The following is a 27,660-nucleotide window of genomic DNA, read 5'->3' on the forward strand; positions in this document are numbered from 1 at the left end:
AAAATTGTCATAACAAGTTATTTCTCTCACACAGCACATGCATACTTGCAATGACACCCCAAAATACATTCTGCTACTCCTCCTGAGTATAGTGATATGACATGTGTGAGACTTTTACACAGCCTGGCCACATACAGAGGTCCAACATCCAAGTAGCACCGTCAGGCGTTCTACGAGCATAAATTGCACTTCTCATTTGATGACAACCTCCAATCAAAATTGTGAAGGCCCTGGAGCACCAGGTCAATGCAAATGCCCACAAAATTACCCCATTTTGAAAAGCTAACACCCCAGTGTACAATCTATGAAGATAATGAGTCTTTTGAATGGTTCTTTTTTTCCAGAAGTTTTTGGAAAATGTGAGAAATAAATGAAAAAGCATTTTTTTTTTTTTACACAATGTTGTCCATTTATAAGATATTTCCAACACATAGCATGTGCATAGCAAAAAGGACACCCCAAAATACATTCTGTTACTCCTCCTGAGTATGGCGATATCACATGTGTGAGACTTTTACACAGCCTAGCCATATACAGAGGCCCAATATCCAAGTAGCACTGTCAGGTGTTCTAGGAGCATAATTTACTGTCAGGAACCATGAAACAGACAGAGACAGAAGTACAATCTAATCACACTTGTTTATTAATAAAAATAAAAACATAAATAGGGAAAAGCATAGTCAAGCAAGACAGAGTCCAGTAGCCAGATCGGGTAGTCAGCCAGTCCAAAGTTCATAAACCAGATCGGGTAATCAGCCAGTCCAGATGTCAGGGATCCAAGGAGAGCAACTGCAAGCAGGATGGAAGCCAGGAGGGATGTTAGCAAGCCAGTCTTGAAACAACAGCAGGAGATGGTTCCTAGTGATGTGATCAAACGTGAAGGCAAAGGAGAAATGGGCTGGAAGACTTTATATAGGCAGGCCAGACAAGCATCATCAGGAACAGCTGGTAACTGTGGAGAGAGAAGAGAGCTGGCAATTAGCCAACAGCTGAGCGGCCCGCCCAGAGGAGGAAGGGCTAAGCCAGCCCTGGCAATTACACACATATCACATTGTTGAAGGCCCTTCATATTTGTAACACATAGCATGTACTGTACATACTAATTACAAACCAAAATACATTCTGCTGAGCAAAGGGTAAAGAAAAGATTACCTGTGGTTTTAGTAGTGCAGTGGTCCACAGAGGAGAGCATCGGTCCAGGCAGCAGGCAGGAACGTGGACAGCGACAGTTAGTGCAGTTAGAGATGTTGTCAGCACAGCCAAAGCATTGGTCCAGATAGCAGGCAGGGATGTGGTCAGCAGCAGCAAAAGGATCAAAGGATTGTCCATGCAGCAGGCAGGAATACTGTCCATAGTTAGTACATGCAGCAGACAGAGGTATCGTCAGCACAGCCAGAGTATTTGTCCAGGGAGCAGGCAGGACCATCAAACTTCGGACATTCTGCTACTCCTCCTGAGTATGGAGATACCACACGTGTGAGACTTTTACACAGGCTGGCCACTTACAGAGGCCTAAAATCCAAGTAGCACTGTCAGGGGTTCTAGGAGCATAAATTACCCACATAAATTCCTGCCAACCTATCACATTGTTGAAGGCCCTTCATATTTCTAACACATAGCATGTACTGTACATACCAATTACAAACCAAAATACATTTTGCTGAGCAAAGGGTAAAGAAAAGATTACCTGCGGTTTTAGCAGTGCAGTGGTGCACAGAGGAGAGCATCGGTCCAGGCAGCAGGCAGGAACATGGACAGCGACATCGGTCCAGGCAGCAGGCAGAGGTATGGTAAGCACAGCAGTATTTGTCCAGGGTGCAGGCAGGATCAACAAGCTTAGGGCATCGGTCAGGAAAGAATGGGGACGGGGTAGAGGCTTCTCCCACCCAAATCACTTTGAAGCCTCTGGACATCCAGACACTGTTCTGGGAACACAGAAAACCAAAAACTAATTTTCTGAACTCAGAACACTATTCTGGAACCCCTCACACATGCGAGACCCCTGTGTAGCAGGGTGAAAGATTAGTCCAAGGAGCAGGGAAAAACATGGTCAACAGGCCGAGGTCAGTGCAGATAAAAGGCAGAAATAGATAGGAGGCAGAGGCATAGTTGATACAGTCCAGGGTCATTTCATGTGAAAGGCAGAAACATGGCAGATAAACAATGCAGGCGGTAGGCAGAGGCATAGTCGAGAAACAGGCCTGGGTCAGTTCACACGGAAGGACAGTATTAAAAATATGGGCTAATAGTTTGAGAGTGTGATATCGTTTGAAGCATTCTCTGATGCAAAGGCCAGGTTGGGAGGGACAGTCGGGACAACAGAAGCTGGCGTCTTTCCTAATGCCTCTTTTAGTGCACACCTGACATTTTTTTTGGCGTCGTCTTCCGGATCCTGTTGGTGGAATATGGTCTGGAAAATGGCACTTGTGTAGTCTGCTGACACAATCTGAGCAAATGTTTTCTGGGGGGGATACTTGTTGGTAGATCAGGGCAGTGACAATGTCTTCAATAAACTTTATGAAGGTGGTGGTAGGTTTATTTTTGATAGATGAAAGAATTTAAAAGGGTCAAATGAAAAAAGTAAATTGCGACTTTTTTGTACCAGAAGAGGAATTTTTCTTGTTGAAAAATAGGGCTGCAACATTTGATCATTTAAATCCACTCCCCATGAATTTATTGTACCCGTCAATACAGGAAGGCTTGTGAATGGGACTGCGTCTTCTGCGAAGTCCCACCGAGGTATCATTGTGGATAGTGGACATGATGTACACATCTTTTCTATCCCTCCACTTCACAGCCAACACTTCCTCGTTCCTCAAGCTTGTCGATTCCCCCCTATGAATGGTTGTGGTGACAAGACGCTGTGGGAAGCCCTTTCGGTTTTTCCTTGTTGTTGCACAGACCAATGTCTGTGAATGAGTTCTTGTTATTGATGATACCCATTCTGATGAAACCCTAAAAGTGTCCGGGATCCATGGGGCTCCTGCCAAATTCCTACCTGCTAGTGTCTTCTCCAAGGGCATCCAAATGAGAAGGGGCATTCAATGAGAAGGGGCAAACTGGTGTAATAGATGTCCATGTAAATATGATACCCTTTTGGAGGAGTGGGAATGCCAACTCTCAAACAATTTTTCCACTTATTTCCATGTACGGTGGACACTCTGGGGGCTGGAGCTGGGAATCTTTGCCTTCATACACGCGGAATGAGTACACATAACCGGTGTCACTTTCACAGAGCTTGCTGAGCTTCAAGCCATACTTCGCCCTCTTACTGGGGATATATTGCTTTATTCCCAGCTGGCCTGTAAAATGCACCAGGGATTCGTCCACAGATATGTTTTTGTCAGGGACATAAAGTTTGGCAAACTTCTTGGAAAAAAATTAATTAGGGTGCAAATTTTATATAGTTTATCAAGTTTGGGTGATTGGGGGGGGGGGGGGGGAGGGGGCACTGTGAGTTGTCACTGAAATGCAAGAAGCGCATTATAATTTAGTATCGGGACCTGGACATGGGCGATGGAAAAATTGGCATATGATGGATGGGTTTGGTCAACCAATACTTATGCATTTTTTTTTTTGTAAGCCCCATGTTGAGTGTTAGGCCTAATAACAATTTAAGCTCCACCACTGTTAGGGGTCTCCATTCAAAAGGGCGGGCATAACTGGAGCTGGGGTTGGTTGCAATGAATTGTTGGGCAAAGAGATTGGTTTGGTCCATGATGCCTTGAACTAATTCATCAGGGAAAAATAAATGTAAAAAATCCATTTGGGAAAAACCTGCAGTGTTGACCTGCACACCTGCCTTTGCTGGAAAAGGGGGCATCGTGACTGACCCTGTGGTAGAAGGCAGCCACAAAGGTTTGCCAAGGCATCTGGAAGCTGGGTTTGGGCCCTAATTCTTTGGCGTACACTTGTACTGGGCCTTTCCTCCTGGGTTCTAGCAGCACTTGTACTGGGCCTCTCCTCCTGGGGTCTACCACCGTTGGCACTGCTGGTAGCTGCCTGGTGTTCAGACTGTCATCTTTTTGGATGGACTGCTTCCTCCTCTGATTTGGATCCTGATGTGCTGCCTGTGGGGGGCTCATAATCCGAACCAGAATTGTAATCAGAAATAAGCGGTGAGAGCTCCCCCTTGCTCTCTAATCGGTCAGACTGGGGTGTACACCTTTCTGGACATAATGAATGTATGTACTCTGGTGGCAGCTACTCTGGTGGCAGGAACTCTGTTGGCTGGTGGTGAGGTGACAGGTACTCTGGTGCTGGGTACTCTGGTCTGATGGTGGGTACTCTGGTCTGGTGGCAGGTACTCTGATCTGGTGGCAGGTGGTGAGGTGGCAGGTACTCTGGTGGCAGGTGTTGAGGTGGCGGGTACTCTGGTGAGGTGATGGTACTCTGGTGGCGGGTACTCTGGTGATGTGGTAGGTACTCCTGATTGACAGGTACTAGATGGCAGGTACTAGGTGACAGGTCCTCTTTATTTAGGGGGGCAATCTGGGCACAGTAGTACATATACTAGGATACAGTAATGTGTAAACTCACTGTTAGATGATCTCCTCCTCACACTGGATCGGTGTGTGAAGAGGAGAACCCAGCAACAGTGGTTACACACTGCTTTGTTTACATTTAGTGACCGACTGTGATTGGACACAGTCAGTCACGTGGTAAAGAGACAATTTTTTATCTGATGCTTCCACTTTTTAAAAAAGTTTGCCATTTGATGGTATCTCCATGTGGCCATTGTCATCTCCCTTAAAATCGATGTTAGCTCTGTTAAGGGTAACAATTTGACTTGTGGAGCCACTCTAGCACAATTAACCTTTCCGTCCATTCTCCATCGATCTAAACTTACATTATTTTCCCTGAGAGAAACCAAGGGAAGCCCTCCAGTGTTGTCCTTGGGGATATAGAAGGGGGGGGGGGGGTGTCTTTCCAGCATTATTCATTCTATCTCATATTGATAATGTTGTTCTTGTTATTGATGATACCCATTCTGATGAAACCCTAAAAGTGTCTGGGATCCATGGGGCTCCTGCCAAATTCCTACCTGCTAGTGTTTTCTCCAAGGGCATCCAAAGTTTACTGACAGAGTCATGGCACCAGTTCATAATGCGTACCAGGGGCATGACTCTGTAATACATTGCCATGTCTGGATGCCCTACTCCCCTTCCTGTTTAGGTCTCCTCAAAATCTCATATGCCAACCTGGGGTGTTTATCTCCCCACACAAATAACATAAATGCCCTTCGTATCTGTTTAAAGAATATCTGTGGGAGTGCTATAGGTACTGTATGTAAAACGTAAATATTTCTAGGAATTATACTAATTTTAAGAGTGGTTACCCTGCCAAACCATGTCAGAGTTCTCTGTCTCTTTTAGTATAGATACCACCAAGGGATCGTAATTAAGATCATATAGGCGCTTTACATCCGTAGAAATATGGATCTCCAAATAAGGTATAGAGTCAAAGCGCCAAAAAAAAGGAAAGGATTGTTGCAGAGTGGCTATCATCCCTGAAGGAACGTGGCATCAGTATAGACTTCTCAATGTTTATTTTAAAATTGGATAGGAGACCAAATGTACTTATTTCTAACATCAATTCAGTCAGGGATTTTTAAGGGGAGGAAAGATATAACAATAAATCAACCATGTAGGCCGAGATCTTATGTTCCAATGATCCAATACAAATCCCTCTAATCTTCCCATTTCTCCTGATTGTATGCAAAAAGGGCTCTAGCACCATGGCAAATAATAATGAAGACAATGGACACCCCTGCCGTTCCTTAGTCCCATTCCGTATATCAAAATATTCTGATAGTCTACTATCCTTAACCCTTGCTCTGGTATCCGCATATAATGCCATCACCCAACCCATCACCTGTTCTCTCAGACCCACCTCCCTCAAAACTCCAGCCATAAACTCCCACCCCACACTAATGCTTTTTTGACATCCATTGAAAGTACTGCACTTGGGGTCTGATTTGGTCCATTATGTACCCAGTGCAATACATGGAGGGCCCAGATAGTGTTGTCTCTAGCCTGTCGGCCCTTCATAAAGCCTGTATGATCTGGGTGAATCAGTTTTACTATATGATCTTGTAATCTAAGGGCCAGAATCTTTCCTTCCCCGGCTTCAGGGAGGACTGATAAGGATGTTATCAGTAATATTTTTTTCCACAAAGTTCTTATAAAACCTGTGGTCCAGAGGCGTCAATATACATCATGTATAATGATTGTATGCAATTCCAGGATCTTGGATTACCTCCCTCTCATAGAGAATAGTTCATAAAGCATGGCACTACTAGTTGTGTGTAGTTCCAAGATTTCTGATTGTCTCCCTCTCACAGGAAATCATTAATTCAACATAGTCAAAAATTCACCATAAATAACCCATGGCCTCCAAATAGTTTTTATTGGTGTTGGTGTCTCTGCTGGGAAGAATTTGTTTGTTCTGATGACATTATCATAGAGACAAAGTGATGAAAACATTCTAAATCTTAGATGTCACCTGAATAAGAAGTGGGGGGGTAAATATTCCTGTTTTGGTGACAACTGTCCAGGGGGGGGGGGCATTTTTCTTAATTTGTAGAGAATCCAATTGCTTCCGGTTGTGTTTCAATGACAGAAAATAATGGGAAATCTCCAACAACAGGACAGAGACAGCAAAAAAATAACTGCCTGAGGTTTTAACCCTCACCTACTATAGCCAAAATGAACACTATGTATAGCCCAGACTTTATTTTAAAGTTTACTGAAGACGGTTTAGATTAAGGTTTAAAATATATCTAAACCAACAAACAGAAATATAATACAATATATTGTAGCGTACCAGTCCTTAGATATGGTAGCTGCATTCATTTTATTTTTTTTCAGAATAAGAACTATTTCTGCAAGTACTGCTTATCTGGATAGACATCTCATGTCCTTGCAACTTCCTGTGTATTCAAATTAAATTCTCTTTTTTGTAATGCAATGAGATGGGGGTATGTTCATGGTCTAAATAAGGAGTGAACCTATGGTAACGCTGCTGCTCCTTTATGGATACAGTAATATGAGTGTGCTTTGTCATGCTAGGAGAGAAAGTGTTGAGATCACTAGAGAAACATAAAGGCAAAAAAGAACAAAAAAGCAAAAAAACAAAGAAGAAACATAAAGGCAAAAAAGAACACAAACACAGCCACTGGATCTAAGGACTGGTAATCTGCAATAGATTACATTTTCTGGATATAGGTATGTTTTGGTTTTAGTATTTAGGTTAGGGTTATGGTCAAGATTAAGTGTTGGGATGGAAAGTTAAAATGTTTAGGGCTCACTTTAGAGACTAGGTAAATGATTGAGTTAAGACAAGAAACAAGTATAATGTTCAGGTTAATTGTTAAAGTTTAAATGTTATGTGTTAGGTTAGGGGTTAAACTGCAACTGGTAGGAGGAAAATTTGGTATGAAGGCTAAACATCCCTTGTAATAGAAATAAGGATGACAGGTCCTCTTTATGGATATTTCCGGGGTCAAAAAGGCCCCAAATCTCTCCTTTAAAATTTAAAAGCAAAATAAAAAATTCCCCTCCCACCATTTCGGAAAGTCCAGTAAACCACAATGTATATACAGTATATGTATTGCTGTCGGCAAGTGGTTAATACACATTTTTCTGACACATATGGCAGCTGTTATACAAATATTTTGGAGGCCTAGTAGTGTAATTATACTGTTGCCCCAGAAATATCAAGAATGTAATTGAATATAATCATATGCATTGTTACATATGTTGCAAAAAAGCCATATCTCTATTAGCTTTAGCAACTAATAAAAATTCCTTAAACCCTACAAAAATGCAGTCTAAATGAAGCCTAAATTGCTCTTGAGCAGATAACATTAGATCAATAAATTGTTTCTTCTATAAATGTCCTGGTACCTAATGTGTCCAATGAGCCTTTAATTAGCTTGCTTAACTTTCTGATATACAGAAAAATAAAAAAAGAACTAAGAATTCAAATGAACAATATCTCTAAATGAATGAAACATTTATTATCCATGAAGAGTATCTGAGCAGTTGCTGTGGCAAGCAATTATGTTGAAAAAGATATAATAAACAACACATTGGCATTACGACAGACATACTCAGGAAAACAAACATGTCTAGGATAGCTGTGTTTTTTACTGTCACTGCTAATGACAAAAAGTGGATTTTACTGTCTAGATGGAAATCCTGATCAGTCAGGCAAGCCATAAGTTATATACAGTAACAGGAAGTACAAAGTACATATTCTAATTTACCTAGGATATATATTAATGTTATCACACCTTTCAATATAATTGTAACATTATTGTCATGCCTCTTCATTTGTCTAATTAGAGAACATTTTTGCAGCTGCTTGGCACTGGACCCAGAAGACTGCTGCTATCACTGTAGTAGTGGTGACTACTACAGTGATTTTCAGCTTACAAGAGGATCGGTCACGTACTGGATATGCATAAGTATGTTGGTAAAAGCAGGACCAATGTAACTATGCAAAAAAAATGAAAACATATCAAGGTATTATTTTCTTTTTTTTACATTTTACCCAATGTTTGATAAATCTTTTCAATTGTACATGCTTGAACTTATTTGGTTATACAATTAAATGTTGATATTTGTAATATATCCATTAGAGATAATGTAGATTAGCAACTGCTATATAACCATATTAAGAAAGTGCATCATTTCTATGAGTCAACTGATGCAGATAATTTACTAAAGTAGTAGAGAGTGTCAATAAATCAGGTAAAGTCACTGTTGTTCACTTTGTTTACCCAAGTACAAGGGAAATGAAAGTAAAACGCATAGTGGGTTTTACTTGTTTAAAAGGATGATTGAAGTAACCACAGCTTATTCCAATTCTTTAAAAGAGAAGTCTGGGTTTGATTTTTTTGTTTTTTAATCATACTCACCTAGGTGGATGTAGCATTGTTGCATTGCTACCTCTGCCCCCCACTGTCTAAAGGTTTGAACTGAACGATCAAAGACCACTGATCACTCAGTTCTCCCGCCAATATGAGCGGAAAGCTGGTGTAAGTCACCGGTGTCTGCTCTGTCTCCCACACCCACTGGGACACTGGGCTGTGAAGGGGGCGGGAGAAGCTGGCTCAGCCTCTCAGTGGCTAACTGAGAGGCTAAGCCAGGTACTGGGCCAGGCTTTTGGGTGGATCGCAAAATATGGTTGCAATATTTCCCCAGCCAGGACTGACTATGTGATATCAGCTGACAGCGGACTTCAGTCAACTGTTGGCTAAAAACAGGTTACAGCAGTAGAGAAAGAACTGCACTCTTGTGATCCACAGAAGTAGTACAGCTAAAGGAGCGTTGGTTGTACTTCTCCTTTGCGCTAAGTAAACGCTCATTTTGCAATAGCTGTACTTTCACAGAAGCCTTTGTTTGTGCTATTCCTAAGATTAGCCCTGTAGTTAAAAACTTCCAGCCCTTCTGAGTGTTCATGTTGAGTTACCTGTGGATTCTGTTGAGTCAGCAACTTGCCGTACTTTCTGTACAGATTTGGTTTTTTAGAAGGTATGCCTTTTGCTTAAAGGGAAATTTGAGGCAGAACATAATATTGTCCTAAAACCATTAAAGTTCCCCTTAAATCATGAACATATATTTATAAGATTGTTGAAGTTGACCTCTATTATGCATTTATCTAAAAAAACTTAATAGCACACATCTCCACCTTCACCTCCTTGTTTCCTATATAATCAACAGTCATCTAGATAGAGAACAGTAATTTATTACCTGGCCTGGCTCACCTGGCCAAGTGGTCTGTGTTGCAATCAGTTATTTTTAGCAAACTCCTTTCAAAAACACCTAGAATGCATGATGGAGAAGAAGGAGTTGTGGTGACATAAAAAGTTGTTCTCTTCTAAGCCCTTGTACACACGGTCGGAGATTCCGTCGGAATGTGTCCAATCGGAGCGTTTTGTCGGATAGTCCGACTGTGTGTGGTATGCATCGGACTGTTTCCGTCGGAATATCCGTTGGACCAAATTTTCCAACTTGCCGGAAATATTTTCCGACAAACTGCTCCGATCGGACATACTCCGATCATGTGTAGCCTACTCCGACGGACAAGGTGCCACGCATGCTCACATTCAAATTCCGTACCGGAAAAAACTACTGCTCGTAATCGATATAGCACATTCGTCACGCTGCAATGTTAAAAATTCTTTCATGAAGCGCATTCTCTTGTTCTTTACAATGCTGCAAGAAGGAACTTATTTTGATGCTCATAGTCACACACACTTCTCCCGAACGTATTCCTGAGTCTTTTTTAACCATTTCGGCAATACAATTTTTGATTTCGTCACATCTACACAATTTTAGATTTTGTTTATTCTTTTTTGGATGCATTTATTTTTTTCCTAAACATCTCCTTTTTTGACAGTTTGCTAATTTCTCAATTTTTTGGGGTGTTTTTTGTGTGTAAACTTACCACAACAACATTATTGTATTTTTTATATTTTCTTTTTTAATCTACAGGAGGTTGTTTAGTGTTGGTAACCCTTGTTATTCATGTCACTTTGTTTTTTTGAAATGTACCTGCCTGCTCACAAATAAACTGGCCTTTTGGAAGGAAAACACATACGCAAGTATTTCTTCCAACAAAAAATACATTTATTTCGGTGTCAGTAACAGATAACGCGGGAGGCAGCGATGTCGAAACTGGGGAGATTAGCGAAGCCTTTGGCCCCCAGGGCACACATCAACTATTTCAACGCAAAAATTGGTGGCCTGAGGAGTACATGTCTGAGGGAGAGAAGTCTGGTCCTGAAGTCCATGATACCCGGAAAAGCAGCAGATGACATCTATGTCCCCAGGCTGTGGTACTACAACAGGCTGCATCTTCTGTCAGACCAGACTGAACCCAGGTCATCACTCTCTGGTCTTCCTTCCACGCTTCCTTCCAGGCTGTGACTGTGGTGCTGGAGGTGTGGCAGAAGGAGAAGGAGGAGGAGGGGCAGGGGCATGGGCCAAACCACACAAGTGTGTTTCTTGTGTCATTTGGCCCAACAGACCCTTGTTGAGGGTGTGTATAATAACCTCCTCACACAAGAGCTGTTGCCCCTGCTCCATTTTATCAAGCTTGCATGCAACCAAGGCGGCAAAGGCCTCTTGGTAGGTGGGTTTTGCTTGGAGGGCAGCAGAAGCCTCACCAATCAGCCTCAGGGCCGATTCCTCAACATTCCCCCCTTTCTCGCCCTTTTGCGTGGAAGGTGGAGGGGAGGGGCCTGGCATTCAGTGAGGCTCTTTTGCCCGCCCACCGCCTGGCTGCCGCTTACCCCCGCCTCTTTCTGGCTGACACTTTCCACAGCCACCTCCTGGCTGCTGCATTCCACACCCTCCTGTTCCTGGCTGAGGTCTTCCTGTGTATGAAAAAAGGACATAGTTTTAGTTTTGGGTTCATCAAACACACACAATTTTCACATCAACACTGTTGCAAACTGTTAACCAATAGAAAAGACTATCATTCTGTGCCCATCATTTTTCTTTCTTGTCCCAAAGGTTTTGGCTACTACTGTCTATTGATATGTGAAACACTTTCTAAACTCAGCAATTAGTGAGCAAAAATTAAGTTAACATCATTCATTTATACTCCCAAAATATGTACAACAATACTATACCTTGCTCAAGCTGGGCTCCCCCAGTTCTTCCTGAGTGGAAGGCCAAGGTTGGGCGTCGGAAGACTCATTGGGTGTGGAATGTAGCATAGAACGTGTGGAAGGAAGAGTAGAGAAGGATTCTCTGACCTCAGCCTGGTCTGACAGAAACTGCATCCTGTCATAATACCACAGGGTGGGGACATAAACGTCATCTGCTGCAGCTCCAGATTGCATGGACTTCAGCACCTTGGTCCTCTCCCTCAGATATGTACTCCTGAGGCCACCAATTTTCTTTTTTAAATAGGTGACGTCTGCCCTGGGGACCACCGGCTTCACAAACTCAACCAGTTTCAACATTGCTGCCTGCCTCTTTTGTCTGTTACTATATTGAGGGTGTGTTGGTTGCCACAGGCAGGGCATGTCTCTGCATTTATCAATGAACAGAGGGAGGAAGCTATGATCGTTGAAACTGTCCATAATGTCTGCAAGACACAACACAAGACAAACCCTAATGTCAGGCTAAACTCCACTAATGCAGGCCTCAATCTAGAAGCAGCATAGTCTAGTGATGTACCAAGTTCAAAATTTTACCTTCGTTTGCACGTTCGTTGTCTCAGCTTCTCCCTCTGTTCACAGATCGTACGGACGACACACGCGTGTTGCGTTTTATATACAGTGCGCATGCTTGAAACTCTGCCTGCCCCTGACGTTCTTTCTAGACTATTCCCCGCCCCTTCGCTTTCGCCGCAGTGGGGAGAGCACATGGTGGAGAGAACACAGGTGCGCACTAATAATAGTTCCACTAACGAGGAGGAGGGTGAGGAAAGCCCGGAGCCTGAAACGTCCCAATATAGGAAGAGAAGATTTAAGGCCTCAAATATGTCTTTTGGAGAGATGTTGGAGATGGTGGACATATTGAACAGGACCGACTATGATGGGAAGTATGGACCTTACCCAAACTCAAATATCAGAAAGGCCAAGATCATGATTAAAGTTGTGAAGAGTCTTCATAAGAATTTTGGGGTACGCCGATCCATGGATCAACTGAGAAAACGCTGGTCAGACCTGAAACTGAGGGAGCACGAGCAGTAGATAAGGATCAAGCGTGTTCTTGAAAAAATTAAGTAGTTGTCGTGTGTTCATATGATTATTCTTGCTTGCATACTACTCCATGTGCTTTGATTTCATGTTGTACATTTTAAAATGGCCACTTTCAAGTTCATGGTTTCATTCGTTCGTAAGAAACATCGTTCTGCAGGGAAGTATTCCAGCTTAACAAAGTGTCCACAATAATGTTCTCACCTTGGAACTCGGCCAAAAAACACAATTGTACAACACTTCCAAGCAATGTTTCATTTTCCTATTTCTGACCTCTGTGTGCTAATTATTCTTTTTTTACATTCTCATAGGGAAGAGAAGACTCGGCAAGTATGAGGACACCAGTGACCACACCCCTCCCAAAGAAGGGCAAATTTGAAAACCAGAAGCAGAGGAGAAGGAGGAGGAGGAGGAAGGAGAGATCGTTGAGGTTGGGAAAATTGTCACCACAACAGGTGAGTGTCGGAGAACACAGCTTCCGGTAAGCTCATCAATGTATCTCACCATATTTTTATTACATGGTGTGTTTTTTTGCTTTGTTTTGTAGGTGATGTGGAAGAAGATTCCCGTTTTACCAGTGAAAGTGCCCAGATCCTGATTGGGGAGATAATGGGGTGCAATCGGGATTTGGAAAATATACAGCAAAACATCAATGATGTGAAAAATAAAATGAAGAACATCATTGATGTTTTGGGGAGAGTGTGAAACAGCCCAAACTAGCTAGGATTTTATTTTTTCGATTTTAAACCACAACTTTTGTATTTTTTGAAAATCCAAATTTGGAAGATGCACAGAGTGTGTAAACATGCGCTATCTCCCATCATGGGGGATCAATGTACGTGTTTTGTGTAAAGTGGCTGAGAAGAAGGGGTTGCAGCCCCAAAACATGTACATTGATCCCCACGATGGGAGATAGCACATGTTGACACACTGTATGCATTTTCCAAATATGGATTTTCCAGGAGTGACACCCCATGTGATGAAGGCAATATCAGCCCAGTTTGTACATACTCATGTCTGATATTGTCTTCACTTTTCAAAGTTGAACTTTGTAAGTTCCTGTGTTCTGTATGTTACGCTTTGATATATGCCTGTTTACACAAAAACAACAAGTACACAAAAATTAGCTGAAAGACTGTTTTTGATACACACAATTTATTGGTTTGTTTTTAAAACCCTTTTCTAAACACACATGTGAATGTGCTTGGATTAAAAAGTTAAATTTTCAGCAATGTGTGGCTTCCTTTTTCATTGGGCCAAAGATGTATTTTGAGTTAAATTTTAGATTGCGGTGAGAATGGGTGTTATTTACTAAAGGAAACTCCACTTTTCACTCCAAGTGCAGTTTCAGGTGCACTTTTGCAGTGCACTTGTAGTGCATAGTGCATGTGCCTTTAGTAAAAAACACCCACAGTGATGTGTTAATTTGGACAAGCATGCCATCTTCCTGCCATGGTGCTGAAAATTAGCACGATTTTGGTCAGTAATGCACTACATACATTAGTTAACAAAAACAAGGTGTGTGTGTAGCAGACCCACAACATAATAAGATTATCTTAAGAAGAGACTGTCCCCTCCTCTCGCTCTGAACTTGAGTTTGCACTGTTGGTGAAAAAGGCACAACAAGAAAAAAACTAAATTTACCTAGGAGACACCTAAAAGCAAGCCAAGCAGTAAATGAAGGAGTTTCAAAGAAAACATTATTTAGAAAATGCCTCTCAGACATTGTCTGGCATATCAATGGCCCCCCTACCCACAAAGTAGTCCATGTATTAGGTTCTAACCTCACGGGCACTTTGGGGGGGCAAGCCAGGATGAGCAGGTTCAAGGCCCGTGAGGTTATCATAATTTTCAAGCAAGTCTGCTTCTTGTTGGCCAACTGAGACCGCATAGTTCACAGAAACTTTTTAAAGAAAATTGTGAAGAACACAGCACGCCAGCACTATGTGATTCAGTTTGTATTGTGCCATGTGGATAGGCTTAAGAAAAAGGCGGAACTGGCTGGCCAGTATACCAAAGGTGTTCTCCACCACTCTTCGGGCTCTGGACAGGCGGAAATTAAAAATCTTCTGTTCTGGGGTGAAGGTCCTCATCGGGAAAGGCCTCATCAGATGGTTCGTCAGGGCAAACGCCTCATCCGCGACGAAGATGAACGGGAGTCCTTCCTGATTCTCCTCTGGGGGTGGCAAGCCCAGACTGCCACTCTGGAGATGCCAGTAGAACTCTGTCCGTGTGAACACTCCACCATCCGACATCCGTCCATTTTGCCCCACGTCCACATACAAAAAATCATATGTCGCAGACACCACCGCCAACATCACGATACTATGAAACCCCTTATAGTTATAATAGTATGACCCCGATTTGGGTGGTGGGACGATGCGGATGTGCTTCCCATCTATTGCTCCTCCACAATTGGGAAAGTCCCAACTACTGGCAAAGTGGGAGGCCACAGTCTGCCATTCCTGTGGCATTGAAGGACACTGTGGAGTGAAACAAGAACCAAAATTAGTAATTTAAATAATCAACATTGCAAGCAGATTAGACACCAACATTTTTGGCCAAGATTAGTATAACATTTTGGGAACTGAGTATTTAAAGCCTAAAGTATCAGGTCCCCTTATGAGAGTCATCAACCCCCCATCCCCCCCATCTGATGGGCCCTTGCTAAAAAATGAGGGGGGGGGGGGTTTGGACAAGTAACCCTCTCCACTTATTTGAGAGCAGAATGCCGAAATAATGTGTGATACTTTGGGAAGCCCCTCCTTACTTACACTATTGGCAGCCCACCAGACAGGTAAGAAGTGACATAATACCAAAAATAGAAAATAAATGGAAGTACATTTTGACATTCTGCTATCACATATAAAGATAATTAATAGGGGAAAAAACAAACAAAAAAAAAACATTTGAAAGTATTGAGGCAGACCCTTGCACTACATGCTTTGGTGAACTCGTCCATAAATGTGACCATCAAAAAGGTAGGTAGAGTGTGTATTGGGTTTGGTAAAGTCATCAGATAGAAGATTGCTATCAGCTGAGCTAGCAGTTGGGGGGAGGGGGGTTCCTAAAGAGTTTGGCACAACCAAAAAAAAAAAAACCACTCTGCATGAATTGAAGCACACACATCACATTTGTAGACATTTGAGGGGGTGTTTAGGGGAAGCAATACTATGGATCTGACAAAAGACATTGGTAAGTGACTAGACTATAGTTTTATGGGCCAAGACGAGCATGGTGGGGAAGTTAGTGAGGCAAATATGCCTGAGGACAAAGGGGCAGAGCATATGAATTAGAGCATATTGCAATGATGGTAATTAGGGAATGAGGAAAGAAATGCAAGACATTAGCAATCATGAAATACATAGAATGTGATGTTAAAGGATAAAACTTACTTTCATATAGTCCTTCTGCAGGACCTGAATGATGGCAGAACGGGTCTCTGGAATAATGATCCCCAGAGCCTGGGGGGAGATGCCTGTAGAGAACTTGAGGTCCTGAAGGCTTCTCCCTGTCGCCAAGTAGCGCAACGTGGCAATGAGCCTCTGCTCTGGAGTGATGGCTTGCCGCTGCAGGTATCCTGCCTGCTGATATAAGGGGTCAGCAAAGCCAGCGGTGAAAAACGGGGTCCGTCATCCGGAGATAATTCCTGAAATCATCAGGATTATTCTCCCGGATCTCACGGAGCAAAGGCATGTGCGAGAACTGGTCACGCTGGCGCAACCAATTCTTGGTCCACAAACGCCTCCCCTCCCTGTTCATGGACCGGGCTTGTGTAAAAGTAAGAACCCCAACATGAAGCCCCTGCACAGCACAAAATCTACGACGAGTATGTAGACGAAACATGGTTTCAAAACGGTCGGCTGGTCAGAACTGACAACAGAAAGCACCGATAAACAGCAATGCCTGAAAGAACGAACTGAATAGCAGAAGCAAGCAGACAATAAGAAATGCAAATCAAAGTGTACTATACCAAGATATAGTCCACAATGAGAAACAAATACTTACTGACTGCACGCACTGATTATCAGATACGCAAAGACAAGCAGAAACTGAAGAGCAGTAGCAATCTGAATCACTAATCTGAAAAGCGCGAAAGGGTGCCGGACGTGGTGCTGAACTTCCCTTTTGTAGGCCTGCCGTACATGGCTTACGTCACTGCGTTCTTGGCAACCGGAAATTCCGACAACTTGGTCCGACCGTGTGTATGCAACATCACTTCCTGACCTGGTTCGGAATTAATCCGTCGGAATAACTCCAATGGATTTGGTCGTCGGAATCTCCAACCGTGTGTACAGGGTCTTAGAAGGAGTTGACAGAGTGGGGTTTACCATAAGAATGTATATCAGTATATAGAAGCTACTTCCACATACAGAAGCCATGGACAGTGGATGTATTTTATGTCTCACTGGGTTAACTATTTGGAGGTGGGACTGCCCTAGATACCGATAGCATTCTTATACATATTCTGTTTTAGAACAGCAAGACATTACTTTTTCTTTCCCATGTCCTCCTCACAAAAGTACTTCTCATACTCAAAGGCATCATTGCCTGCTGCTTGATATTCTCAGTATCATAAAAATAAGGCCAAATAGTTCCATTTAGTATTTCAACCCATTGGGCAAAGAGCAAACTTGGCTAGTATTCACAAATTTTGCTCCAGTTTTAAATTTTGTAAGCTGGTTCCATGTGAAAATGATAATGCCACCAGTTGACCTTTTATTTAATGACAATGTACAGTATGGCTTGTTCTTCCTTAGAGGTGAGCAGACCTTTGCTTATTTTTTAGTATGTCTCATCTGCTACAACAATTTCCTTGTTGGGTTTAGATGCACCAATCTAATTTAAAAAAGTTCCCCCCCACCATCACTCTCCAAAATACCATTGGTACACCTTTCATGTAGGCTAATATAACCTATAGTTTTCTGGTATACTAACATTTACTTATATGGCTATATTTCCACTGTAATGGACACACACAAACTGTATGGGCTCTAGTTTTCATAGTTGTTTTATTTTATTTTTTTAAATACATTAGACAGATACACAATTTTACACAATTTTTAGTATTGTAGTCTGGAAATGTGTGATACTTGAATAGTAAGGTCCTAAAAAAAACAACTTGACCATATTATATCCAGTCTATTAATAATATTATACATTCTATGCAGATCATGTATTTGATCTTAAACTGTATCTGGAAAATGCTTAGGGTTGGCATATAGTCATCCTGGTAGCATATCAAATATTTAGACTGTAAAGCATGAAAATGTAAATATGAAACATAAGCTCATTGAATACTGTACACAGTGGCAAATGAAATAAAGAAGGGAATGAAAATAAAGTTAAACATAATCAGAAGGAGAGGGGAGCGAAGTAATGTTGGGAGTCCTTTACCTTTTCTGTTCACCAAAATCTGTAGCTATAAAGATGTTAGGTTGGCTGTAGAGAATGAGGAGCAAGCATTTTGCATTCAAAGGCTCAATACTGTAAGAATGTGTTTATGTGAGTCAGTAAGCATGGTTGTTGCTAACCAAACAAAGGTGGTTTGTTTATGTTGACCTTCTTTTGTGAAAAAAAATGCATGAACCAACTGTCTTTGGTGATATGAAAAAAAAAAATGCAATAGCTTAAACATTTTTGACCCAGAATCTGCCCAGCATTGAACAGGTCCACCAGACATGTATTAAATCATGATCTTCACTTTTCAAATTTTATTTGCTTACTCTTGGGTCTTTTGAAGAATAAGAAAGCCCATGCACCATTCTCCTCTTGTGTGTTCTGGGGCGTTGCAAGAATGGTGTCTGTGTAAAGTGGGCCTTGAGAGGAAAGGAAGTCCTCCTCTTCCTCCCACTGTTCTGCCTCAAGTGCCCTGCCCATAATGACATGCGGAGTCTGCTCCAGCAGGGACACAACAGGGATTGTGTGACTGATGTATGCATTGTCATGGCTCATCATACTTGTTGCCTCCCCAAATGGTAGCAGTACAGTGCATGCATCATTTATCAGCAGCTATTGGCATGAGAAATAAAAGCAGAGGTTCTATGAGCCTGTCCTTGTGCCATTTTCACAGAGGCACTCATTGACAGTCCTTTGCTGCATGTGCAGCCGCTGCAGCATTGCCAAAGATGAGTTTAACCGGATGGGAATTTCACAAATCAGGCAGTTTACAGGCAGGTGGAATTCCCACTGAATTTCAGACAGCCAAACACTGGCTGTGCATGACTGTCTGAAATGGCTACAGACTCTTCTGGCCTGCTTTAGAAGATATTTCAACCCTTGGTATCTGTTTAGGAAATCCTGCACCACCAAATTGAGGACATGTGCCAGAGATGGCACATGTGTCAACTTTCCCTGTTGAAGGACAAACAGGAGGTTGGTGCCATTATCAAACACCACCATTCCTGACTCAAGCTGGCATGGCGTGAACCCCCTCTGGGCCTGCCCTTGCATAGATGAAAGAATCTCTGCTACAGTGTGGTTCCTGTCCCTTAGATAGACCAGCTGAAGCACTGCAAGGCATCATTTAGCCTGACTGGTTGAATAGCCCCTTGAATACTTAGGGAGTACTGCTGGTTCATAGGCAATTCAGCAGAGGAGGACATGGAGGAGGAGGAGAAGGGGGTGGAGCTGACAAATCTCACATCATCACCACCAGCTGTATGGAGACGTAGTGTCAAAACAAGCTCCAGTTGCAAGCAGAGTTACCCAGTGTGCTGTGAACAAAGTACAGCATCCCAGACCATGCTTGTTGGACCACGAATCAGCAGTAATGTGGACTAGAGATGGGCCGAACACTTTCCAGTTTGATTCATGCCAGAACTCTCAAACATTGTGAAAGTTGGAAGTCGAATAATGAACCCCATCAAAGACTATGTGACCCAAACTTGGAAAATCAAAAGTGCCCATTTTTAGGACTTAGATGCTAGTTCTTGGGCATACAAAGGGCATGGGGGTCCAGGTACTGCCCTGGGGCCATGTATTAATGAAACATTTTTTTGTAAAAATCATAATTTTTAAATGAGCAGTGATTTGCCGATGCTTAAAGTGAAACAATAAAAATGAAAACTTCCTTTAAATGTAGGGCCCAAGGGGGTCCCTTTAGTCTGCCTATAAAGTGACGCATATGTACTATGTATAGAAACTGCTGCAGCAAAAATTACATTTATAAAGGCAACAAAAATTACATTTCCCTGAGAGCTTTCTCTATTTTATAAACAATGGCTTGTGCATCAATTCTGCATGACGAGGCCACAATTTAGTGCACTCAGAACAAGATTAGAGATATTTTTGGATAAACTGTGGTGTCCGTTTCCCAGACTTAATATATGTGGAAAAATTGGGCTTTCGGTGTTGATGGAGCCTAAACACCATAACCCTATAGAAATTAAAGCAAGAATTAGACTTGTTTTCAAAAATTTTTATGATATGCCCTGGTTAAACAGTAGTGGAAAAATTGGTATTTGTGTGTTGGTGGTGCCTTCACACTGTAACCCTATAGATGTACTCTTGATGAAAGTAAGAATTGGCCTTGCTGTAAAAAATTTAAATATGCACCCGTCAAACAGGTGTGGAAAAATTGGTCCTTGGGTGTTAATTTTGCCCATGAAACCTATAATAGAAAATTTATTTCAAATAAAATCAACATCCACAAAGCTAGGAAGCATTGACTGTCTTGCAGAGATTTCAGATCCAGAAAACACTTAAGCCCCGTACACACGAGCGGACTTTTCGACATCCAAAGTCTGACGGATTCAGTCTGAATGATTCCGTCAGACTTTTCGATCGTGTGTGGGCTGCAACTGACTTTTGATTCGCAAAAGTCTGACAGACTTTAGAAAATGGAACATGCTTCAAATTTTTCCGACGGAACTCCGCCGGACCCAGTTCCTACCGAAAAATTTGCTCGTGTGTATGCTATTCCGACGGACTAAAACCGACGCTAGGGCAGCTATTGGCTACTGGCTATGAACTTCCTTATTCGAGTCCAGTCGTACGTCATCACGTTCGAATCCGTTGGAGTTTGGTGTGATTGTGTGTGGCCAAGTCCGCTCATTCGAAAAGTCCGTCAGATCTCTGTCGGAACTCCGGCAGAACTCCGGCAGAACTCCTTCGGAAGTCTGTCGGACATAAGTCCGCTCGTGTGTACGGGGCTTTAATCGGTGACTTCAGCATGAGGGGTTTGATAACAGCTGCTAATCAGAAAAAAATATAACTCATATCTATTGGCATGTGGTTGCCATCATCCCTTCTAATGAGTACAAAATTGACAAAAACCTCTATTTGGTGGGATTTTGGAGCCAACAATAAGAAAAAAGAAAATTTATAAAAAAATATTTCATTTATTTTACAAAATCTTAACATCAATTCATAGAAAATGCATAACAAAGAAAAACAATATACAATCTAAATCTAATCAATGAGGGTTATTTACAAAAGGCAAATCCACTTTGCACTACAAGTGCACTTGGAAGTGCAGTCACTTTAAATCTGAGGGGTAGATCTGAAATGAGAGGAAGCTCTGCTGATTTTATCATCCAATCATGTGCAAGCTAAAATGCTGTTTTTTATTTTCCTTGCATGTCCCCCTCGGATCTACAACGACTGCACTTCCATGTGCATTTGTAGTGCAGAGTGGATTTGCCTTTAGTAAATAACCCCCAATTTGTTGTGAGAGAATAAATGATACTGTCCGCTTGATAATCCCAAGACCCTCAGAAGACTGGTGGTAGCTCAATGAGCGGGTCATCCAACGCCTTTTGATATTTTAGGAAACATAATCTTCTTCAGGGATGAGATATTGTAACATTCTCTATAATAGATTAAACAGAATCCATTACATATATATCAAACATGTTATTTGTCAAATACACAGTTTATGTTCAAAATACAATGACTTACTAGTCAAACTTGGTTCACAAAAGCACCTACATTTCCCCAATAGCCGAGGGAGGGAGAAGGCCTTCATTCCATTCAGACAGGTCCACTCAAGTCTCTCTAACATCCCATACAGAGACACTGGATAAATTAATCCACAAATGGCGCTTGAAAGAATGTGTATAAAGATTTACCAAGAGCACTACAAGGGAAAGACAAAAATAGTAAACATTTGAGATTGCCCTCTCATCCTTAAAGATCCAAGAAAGTCCCCCATGAAAAGGCAAGGATGTAATCTTACCCTGTTATGCCGCGTACACACGCTCAAACAATCGGGTGGAAAAGTCCGGCAAACTCAAGTCCGCCGCACAATCCCCCCGTGTGTAGCCTCCGGCGGTCTTTTTTGACCCGAAAGTACGGCGGACTTAGAAAGTAGTTTTGCACTCCAATCTTCCCGCTGGACTTGCATTTCGGCGGACAATCCGGCCGTGCATATGCCAGTCCGCCGTACTTTTGAAATGAACTGACTTTTCCCGCCTGGAGAAAAGTCCGCTCATTTTGAGCACGTCTCCAGGTAGACGGGGCCCGCGAAGGAGACGTCGCTGGCCCCGCCACCTGGTATGGACTTAAAGGGGAGCCCCAACGCCAAAAAAATCGGCATGGGGGTCACCCCCAGGTCAACATCAGACCCTTGTCCGAGCACGCTACCAGGCCGGCCAGGAAAGGGGGGGACGAGTGAGCGGCCCCCCTCCTGAACCGTACCAGGCCGCATGCCCTCAACATGGGGGGTGCATTGGGGAAGGGGGGGCGCTGCCCCCCCACCTCAAAGCACTTTGTCCCCATGTTGATGAGGACAAGGGTCTCTTCTCGACAACCCTGGAAGTTGGTTGTCGGGGTCTGCGGGCGGGGGGCTTATCGGAATCCGGGAGCCCCCTTTAATAAGGGGGCCCCCGGATATCGCCCCCCCACCCAATGTGAATGAGTATGGGGTACAATGTACCCCTACCCATTCACCTGTAAAAAAAAGTAAAAAAAAAACACAACACAAAAGGGTTAAAATAGTTTATTGCACAGCTCCGGGGGGTCTTCCGTCTTCGGGGGTCTTCTTGCCGGACTCCTCCGCTATCTTCTGCTAGCTCTTTTACTAGCGGAGAAGGCTTTCTTCTTCGCCGCCGCCCTCTTCTTCCGACTTCGGGGGTATTGTCAGCGTTGGGGTTCCCCTTTAAGTCCATACCAGGTGGCGGGGCCAGCAACGTCTCCTTCGCGGGCCCCGCCTACCTGGAGACACGCTCAAAATGAGCGGACTTTCCTCCACGTGTGTGGGCGAGTCCGTTCATTTCAAAAGTACGGCAGATAGTCCGGCGGACTTAGTACGCCGTATTAGTCTGCTGAAAAAGTGCCGTGTGTGGGCAAGTAGCCCGTACGGAAAGTCCGGCGGATAGTCCGCTACGTGTGTACGCGGCATTAGAGGAGATAAAAAAAACTCTGTAGTTGGGCTCCAGTTCATGCTGTCCTGCCTTGTAGTGCTCTCCAATGGAGATGCTGCAATCTCAAATGTTTACTATTTTGGTCTTTGCCTTGTAGTGCTCTTGGTAAATCTCTATACACATTCTTTCAAGTGCCAACATGACAATGATGCCAAACATACCTCCCGGATGACCACTGCCTTGCTTAAGAAACTGAGGGTAAAGGTAATGGACTGGCCAAGCATGTCTCCAGACCTAAATCCTATTGAGCATCTGTGGGGCATCCTGAAATGGAAGGCGGAGGAGCGCAAGGCCTCTAACATCCACCAGCTCAGTGATGTCGTCATGGAGGAGTGGAAGAGGACTCCAGTGGCAACCTGTGAAGCTCTGGTGAACTCCAGGCCCAAGAGGGTTAAGGTAGTGCTGGAAAATAATGGTGGTCATACAAAATATTGACACTTTTGGGTCAGTGATTTAGACATTAATGGCTGTGTGTAAAGTTATTTTGAGGGGACAGCAAATTGACACTGCTATACAAGCTGTACACTCACTACTTTACATTGTAGCAAAGTGTCATTTCTTAAGTGTTGTCACATGAGAAGATATAATAAAATTTTACTACTACACTTCTGGTGGTGTACACGGTACACAATACAGTGCAACCGTAGTGCAGTTGCTAATACTTTTCCGGTCCAGTACACAAAACAAATCAACCGTAGTGCAGTTGCTACTACTTTTCTAGTGGTATACACAGTGCACAATATAGTGCAGCCGTAGTGCAGTTGCTACTACTGTTCTGGTGGTGTTCACAGTACACGATATAGTGCAGCTGTAGTACAGTTGCTAATACTGTTCTGGTGGTGTACACAATGCAGTGCAACCATAGTTCAGTTGCTACTATTTTTCTGGTGGTGTACACAGTACACCATGCAGTGTAGTGGGGTGTTGCAAAACAAAATATACATCATATCCGGAAGGCCACCAAGGAGAGGCAGATGCTCACAGGCCACTATAAGAGGGCAAGCAGCCTCTGTGTCTACAGTCAACAGTGTTAGTCCTGGACATGGTACATCCTCAGCAGGTGGCCGTGGGGCACGCTTGTCCTTTTTTTTCTGCTGCTGGCCGTGTTATTGAGCCAGAACATGCAGAAGAGTTGGTGGAGTGGATAACAAAGCTGTTATCATCCTCCTCATCCTCTGTCACCCAGGCTCAGAGTAGTTTGCCTTCCAATGCAGCTGCCAAAGTGGCTTATTCCACTGGCTCCTTGTCCACAGTCACTCCTTCCGTAGCCCCACCATCATGCATGGAGAAGCACCTCAAACTAATCGACCACAGTGTCAGGTGCATGTTGCTGGAGGATGCATAGCGATTGGAAGGCTTTGTTGTTGGCTCCCAGGTTGAGGAAGGAAGTAACGTGAGCCTAGAGAGAGGGGGTGCCCAAGAAGGACAAGAAACTGGTAGTCATGTTCCCCCAGCTGCAGCATACTGTCAAGTTTGCTCCAGTGATGAGGAGGCAGGGGATGATGAGGTCACTGACTGTGCTATGGTGCCTGATAGAAGAGAGGAGGAGAAGGCGGAGGCGGACAACTCCAACGAGGCAGGATGTCCTCTAGGGGGCAGCTTAAGGGCAGCCACCCTACTGCATCACACCGCAGAGCTCCTGCAGGGCACTGTTGAGTCCCCGCTGATTTTGAAATGTTCCTCGGTGTGGGCTTTTTTGACACATGTGCAGCAGATCGCACCATTGCTGTTTGCAACCTATGTCTGAAGCGGATCACGGGTGGCCAGAACAGCAACCGCTTGAGTGCCACATGTTTGACCAGACATGCGACAACCTCCCATGCAGTCCGGAATACAGGGCTGGGAGGTCACAAACCTTGGGACTTTTAACAGTGTCAAATATAGAGATCAGAATACCAAAAAGTATTATAAAAATACAAAGATTTTATTACAAAATAGTAAGGACATGAGAACAAAAAAGCAATAATACTTCCATAACAGAGGATAAATAGATTATTCAAACGTGTTTATAAGGCACTACCACTCTCGACATGTTTCACTCATTGGATTTTTTTCAGGAGATTAAATGGTATGACTCTTTTGTATACTAGAAGAACAAGATTAGAGTAAGAGACATCTCATAACTACAAGTAACATAAATACATCATAATGTGACATATTTACTTAACATGTAACATTTAATAGACAATATCAACGTATCAAAATTACAGGGGCATAGAAACAGATAATCAGGTGTAGAAACAGGTCTCACCACAATTGCCTGAATTCCAAAGATGGAAGTGAAAAAGGTCAAATCGATTGAAAATAGGGACAGCCAATTAGCCAGCGGAGCCGTCTAAGGTGCTTGCCGAGAAGCGCAATGCTAGTAAAGAATCTAAGAAAAATATGTTAAATGTATATTAAATAACATGGCTAAACAGGGAAGAAAATCCCAGTCTGGCAATAATTACCTTGTTTTATATTGACTGTAGAATTAATACAATAGGGATAAGCAGGTATAAAAATAAATCATTAAGGGACATCACAGGCACCAGCATCTGGGTTAATCCAAATATTGTTTGCCAAAAAAGCGCCTAAGTAAAAATGAAACACCAGTCTAAATATATAAATGAATGAGCCTTCTCAATGCAGGTATACAAAGAATTTGTATTGCTGTAGCTTACCAAAAAGGCTGAAAGTCAAATAATTCTGTGAGCCTGGAAAAATCCTCACATCCCACGAAGCTGCTGTTTAAATTGACCCTCTCCGACTTGGTGGCGCCTGATGTCACCGTCGAGTCATGGGCACGAACGAGAGCAATGTAAATGTGTGGACGACCGGAGGAGGCGACCGTGCATGCTCCACATACACTTTGCATCATGGGTGTGTGGCCGCCATCTTGGAAAGTCCCATGCCCTCATCATGACAAGGAGAGGGCAGGAACCAGAGCAGAGAAATGGGCGGACAAAACGGTACAGCCCTTCCCCTTCACCTGGGCAGGAACAAACAAGCAACTGGCCAGGCATAATAACAAAACCTCAGATGGGGCAGACCATTGGTCGAGTGATTGATTAACACATCAACCAGTGGAATGCCCCAGGCGCCCATGCAAACACAGGCCCCTGTAGCTGACAATGAAAGGGAGTCCCTAAAAAGAATACCACTGGGGTATTAGTTTAAATGTTGCAAAAATACCGTTAGCATGTAATAAATCACTGAATGCATCTAATTCAAAGCAATTAATAAATGTGGTGTCATGTAGATTTGACTTCTTCATTTTGCTTTTTATCAACTCCCATGCAGTCCATTGGCAACAGCACTTGAAAGACCCACATCAAAGAAAAATCCGGACTTCTCCTTGCTCCTCATCTGGGATCTCCAACCTCACTATACCTCCAGTCCTCTGAAAAACCTACACTGAGAGGAATGAAGGTATAGCAATAGGTCCCAAGTAGGGATGAGCTAGGTGTTCGACTCGAACACATGTTTGACTCGAACACGGGCCGTTCACCTGTTCGGCGAATTCAGAACTTTGTGGGCCGTTCGCGCCACACGAATATAGTGCGAACGGTCCACAAAGTTATCGCAGTGCATTGCTGGCTCATGATTGGCCAAGCATGCACTATGACCCCGCATGCTTGGCCAATCACAGTGCCGGCAGTGAGGAGAGCCATAAGTGTGGCGGCCTTGTATAGTGTGTTGGCGTGCAGGAAAAGAGCAAGATAGGCAGGGGCAGTGTATTTTTGCTTGGGAACCTAGCGATGTTAAGGTGGGTGTTGTGTGCCTCCTGCACAGTATACATCTGAACCTACCCCATTTTTTTTTTTTGCCACATCAGCGAATTCTCTAGAGAGACATAAATTTACTTTCCGTTCATCACTGTCTCCTTTCGTCTTCACATCATTGCAGCATATTTATTACTCTTACATATATTTATTTCTTATTAGTATAAAGGGGTTTTCTTTTTCTTTTTTTCTTCTTTCCTTTTGTTCCTCTTTCCTTCCCTTTTTTTTTTTTTTTTTTTTACAAATCATGTATTCACAAACCACATTCTTATTTTGTCCTTCCCCTCCCCCCCAACCCCAATTTTTTAATGTCAGTATTTTTCCCTCTTCCTGTATCCCCCTCTCGTATAGGTCTTTATACTCTTAATTGTTCTGCATAGCTCCAAGCTTTTTCCAACATTTCCATTTTTTTATTAATGCTTCTCTTATATTTTCATCCCCAATACTTAAGCTTTCCATATTAAATATATCTTCAACTGCGTCCACCCACTCCCAAATCATTGGGCATTCCACCTCCTGCCACTTCTTAGGTATCAATTTTTTCGCTGCGTTTAGGAGGTATGGGATGATTGTTGCTTGATATTGTTTTACCCCCCCCCCCCCCCCCCGTGCCATGAAAAAGTACTATCCAAGGATCAACTTTCACTATTGTTTTAGTTATCTCTTTTATCTTTTGTAAATCTTTCCCCAATATGTTTTAATTTTTGGGCATCCCCACCCTAGGTGTGCCATCGTTCCTATAGCTTTTCAACCTCTCCAGCACTCTGCCGATCTTCCCTGTTGATATTTAACAGTCTTATCCGGGATATTA

Source organism: Lithobates pipiens, unplaced genomic scaffold (genome assembly GCF_037356315.1).
Source record: "Lithobates pipiens isolate NorthernLeopardFrog02 unplaced genomic scaffold, aLitPip1_a1.2 Scaffold_8, whole genome shotgun sequence".
In the NCBI taxonomy this organism is placed as follows: Eukaryota; Metazoa; Chordata; class Amphibia; order Anura; family Ranidae; genus Lithobates; species Lithobates pipiens.